A 4,815-nucleotide genomic window follows, 5' to 3' on the forward strand; every position below is an offset into this window, starting at 1 on the left:
TTCATGTGTGTTTTTTACTATTGTGTAACTATAAGAAAAGATCACGTCCTTAATTTGAAATCTTGATGTACAGGCACTTAAGGATGGTTATTTTTGGCTAGATGGATATGTACTCCTCTCTTTGAAATTACCTGGGTTTAAGGACAGTTTTGAAGGTGTTTGAAGGGTAAGAAATTTCCTGAAGTATTTGCTTTTCAATATTTCTGCATCCTCAGCTGGTTTAACTGTTTGGTGTAAACTAGGTTATCAAATTATTGATATTAAAGCTGTTCATAATAACCCAGTCCTCTAGTATCTGTAACATTTGTACTTAGACCTCATCTTTTATTGCTAATGTTGGTAAAGTGAGTCTTGTTGTTGTTGCTTTGACCTATGTAACTAGATTTTTTTTTTTTTAAAGATTTACTTATTCATTTGAAAGGCAAAATTACAGAGAGGCAGAGGCGGAGAGAGAGGGAGAGAGAGAGAAAGAGAAAAAGAGAGTGAGAGGTCTTCCATCTGCTGGTTAACTCCCTAGATGGCTGCAATGGCTGGAGCTGTGCCAATCTGAAGCCAGGAGCCAAGAGCTTCTTCCGGGTTTCCCACATGGGTGCAGGGGCCTAAGGACTTAGACCATCTTCTGCTGGTTTCCCAGGCCATAGCAGAGAGCTGGATCAGAAGTGGAGCAGCTGGGACTTGAACCAGTGCCTATATGAGATGCCGGCACTTCAGGTGGCAGTTATGCAGCATGCCCCATAGCACTAGCCCTTAGAACACATGTTTAACAAAGGAAGATGCATGAGTGCACAGCAAACACATGTAGCAGATATTGTATTATCATGTGAGGTTTTTTTTTTAAATTAAGTAGAGACTTAAAGATGCATTCTTACATGATATTATAATAGTGAAAAGCATGTAAGTTAGGATAGTGATGATTATGGGGAGGACAGAGAACAGAGAGGAAAAGGTTGAAAGGGGAGTGGATGTGAGGGTGCCACTGGGTGCTGGTCCTGTCTTCTGTGATCAAGTGGTAGCTCCCTGGTATGTGAGAAGTCATACTGTATTTTTTGTTGTTTGTATGCTTCTGTGACATAATGTGTTTTACAATCGAAGAATCAGCTTTTGGTTTCATGAATTTTCACTATTGGTTGTCATGTAGCTGATTTTTTTCTCTTTATTTTCTTCTTGTGCTTGCTTTGTGTGTTTAATTTGTTCTCTATTTAAGGTAAAACCTTAAAGTTTTGATTTTAGACCTTTTTGCCTTTATAATACTATTTAAGCTATAAATTTCCTTTAAAGCACTGCATTAGCTACATCTTGCACATTTTGATAGGTGGTATTTTCATTCTAATTCAGTTTAAAATAGTTTCTTATTATCCTGTGATTTCTTTTTTGACCTTTTGATCATATATACTTAGAAGTACATTTAATTTCCAAGCATTTGGGAGAACTTTTTAGAAGTTTATTACTGGTTTTAAATTTAGTTTGACTGTAGTTAGAAAACATCTGAAGTGATTTTAATCTTTATTAAAAGACATTTGTCCTGAGCTTTAGATGGAGAGGCGTTCCAAAATGGTGGAATAGGGAGAGCGCTTACTGCTCTAGTCCAGGGGAAGATAGTTTAAAAAAAGTGGAGAGAGTGCAGTTTCAGGAAAGAGTTTGTGAGAAAATGGCAGAGGAAACTCCACACAAATTAGAGGGACACAGTGGACCTAGGTGGAGGGCATGGATGCCCATAACTTAGGACTCCAGCAGCCAAGAACCTATGCAGCAGTGTTGGAAAATGATGTGAGACCAGACCCCAGCAGCCCAAGATACTGGTGCTAAAGCTGCAGGAAGAGCCTAGAGGGAACCTGGCTTGGAGGCCTGTGGGGGATAGTGTACCTGCCAAACTAGAGGAGAGAAAAAAGGAAGGACACATTCCTCTCTCCCAAATACCTTTACAATGGTGTCCTGTAACAAGCCAATAGAGTGGGTGCCGTTTTGGACACACATAATAGCTGCACCAGCTCATGTCTGCGCCCAGCAATCAGCTGAGTGGAGACTCCTGACTCTGGTGGGGAGAACTAATAGGGGGCTGGGAGTTCATGACTCTGGGAGGCATCTGTGCCAGGACTGTGAAAAAAACTGAGGCTGTGTGGGAGGATTCATGGTGTGGCTGGGACTTTGGGCAATCACTGTGGGAGACTCCACATGCTCAGGGCTTCCTGGTTACCTGGTGAGGGACATTGCTGGGGAATCTGAGCTTACACTGAGGACTTCACAGATCCTTTGTGTGGTACTTGGGGCAGAGCGGATGAATATTATACCCACTGGGGCTAGTGCCCAGGCACTGGTAGCCTTTGAGAAGAGCTCAGCTGAGCAGAATAAACTTCTCTTCTGATTTAAAAAAAAAAGATTTACTGAGCCAAACCTGGGTGTTTCACCTTAGACATGCTCTTAACCCTAGAGAACTGAGCAGAGCTCTCTGCCTCTAGATATTCACTGAAAGCAGACACTCCACTTATTTACAGAGGAATAGTACAAAGATAAAAGCCACCACAGCAAAAGAAACCAAATAAACAAACAAAAAACAAAAAACAAAAAAACAAAGAGGAAACCAAAGAGTATCTTCACAAATGCTGAACAACAGACACACCAGTTCAAGAAACAAGAATAAGGAAGACAATGTGATGCCCCCAAAAGAACACAACACTTCAATACTAGATTGTGAATACTAGATTGTGAAGATGATGAGATGGAAGAAATGCAAGAAATGAAATTAAAATTATAAGATTATATAGAAGTAATCAGAACCAAATGACAAACTACTGAAATCTGTACATGACATGAAATTTCTCCCATGAAATTCAGATCTTAAAGAGAAATCAAAAAGAAATGAAGAATTCAATTGGTGCTTACATCAAGAAATTGGAAAGGCACCAAATAAATGAGCTATCAATGCATATCAAGGATCTAGAAAAACAACAGCAAACTAGTAGGAGAAAAGAAATAGAGAAGAAATAAACAAAACTGAATCAAAAAAAATATAAAAGATCAGCTAAATGAAGTTCTAGCTTTTGAAAAAATAAACAAATTTGACATACCATTGGCCCAACTAACCAAAAAAAGGAGAGAGAAGAAACAAATCAGTAAAATTAGAGATGAAAAATGAAATGTAACAACAGGACACCACAGAAATGAAAAGAATCATCAGACATTACCACAAAGAGTAGTATGCCAACAAACTGGGAAACCTAGAAGAAATGGATTCCTAGACACATATAACCTACCTAAATTGAGCCATGAAGACATATAAAACCTAAATAACCAATAACCAAGACATAAATTTAATCAGTAATAAAGGCCTTTCTAACAAAGAAAAGCCCAGGACCGGATGGCTTCACTGCTCAATTCTATAAGACATTTAAACAAGAACTAACTCCAATTCTTCTCAAGTTATTCAAAACAAAGAGCGGGAATTCTCCCAAATTCTTATTACGAAGCCAGCATCACCTTAATTACTAAACCTGAAAAAGATGCAACAGAGAGAATTACAGATGACTTTCCCTGATGAACATAGATAAAAAAAATCCTCAACAAAATCTGTCCAATTGAATCCAGCAATACATTGGAAAGATCATCCACCCAGACCAAGTGAGATTTATCCCTGGTGTGCAGGGATGGTTCAACATTCGCAAATCAATCAATGTGATACATCACATTAACAAACTGCAGAACAAAAATAATATGCTTATCTCAATAGATGTAGAGAATCCATTTGATAAAATACAACACCCTTTCATGATGAAAACTCTAAGCAAATTGGGTATAGAAGGAACATTTCTCAACACTATAATGGCAATTTATGACAAACCCATGGCCAGTATCCTATTGAATGGGGAAATGTTGGAAGCATTCCCACTGAGATCCAGTACCAGACAGGGATGCCCACTCTCACCACTGCTATTCAATATATTCCTGGAAGTTTTAGCCAGAGCCATTAGGCAAGAAAAAGAAATCAAAGGGATACAGATTGAGAAGGAGGAAGATAAACTATCCCTATTTGCAGATGACATGATTCTATATATATTGGATCCAAAAAACTCCACTAAGAGACGATTGGGACTGATAGAAGAGTTCAATATAGTAGCAGGATATAAAGTCAATACGCCAAAGTCAACAGCCTTTGTATACACAATGCCAAGGCTGAGATTGAGCTTCTAAGATCAATCCCATTCACAGTAGCTACACAAAAAACAAATACCTTGCAATAAATTTAACCAAGGATGTCAAAGATCTCTACAATGAAAATTACAAAGCATTAAAAAAAGAAATAGAGGAAGATACAAAAAAATGGAAAAATATTCCATGTTCATGGATTGGAAGAATCAATATCATCCATTCTTCTGAAAGCAATTTACAGATTCATTATGATATCTATCAAAATACCAAAGATCTTCTCAGATCTAGAGAAAGTAATGCTGAAATTCATATGGAAGCACAGAAGATCTTGAATAGCTAAAACAATCTTGTATAACAAAAAACAAAGCTAGAGGCATCACAAAACCAAATTTCAAGACATACTACAAGGCATTATAATCAAAACAGCTTGGTACTGGTACAAAAACAGATGGATAGAGCATTGGGACAGAATAGAAACACCAGATATCAATCCAAACATGTACAGCCAACTTATATTTGATCAAGGAGCTAAAATCAGTCCCTGAAGTGAGGACAATCTCTACAACAAATGGTGCTGGGAAAACTGTATTTCCATATGTAGAAGTATGAAGCAAGCTGAGTACCTTACACCTTACACAAAAATCCACTCAGCATGGATTAAAGATCTAAATC

The sequence above is a fragment of the Lepus europaeus genome, chromosome 5 (assembly GCF_033115175.1).
Source record: "Lepus europaeus isolate LE1 chromosome 5, mLepTim1.pri, whole genome shotgun sequence".
Taxonomy (NCBI): domain Eukaryota; kingdom Metazoa; phylum Chordata; class Mammalia; order Lagomorpha; family Leporidae; genus Lepus; species Lepus europaeus.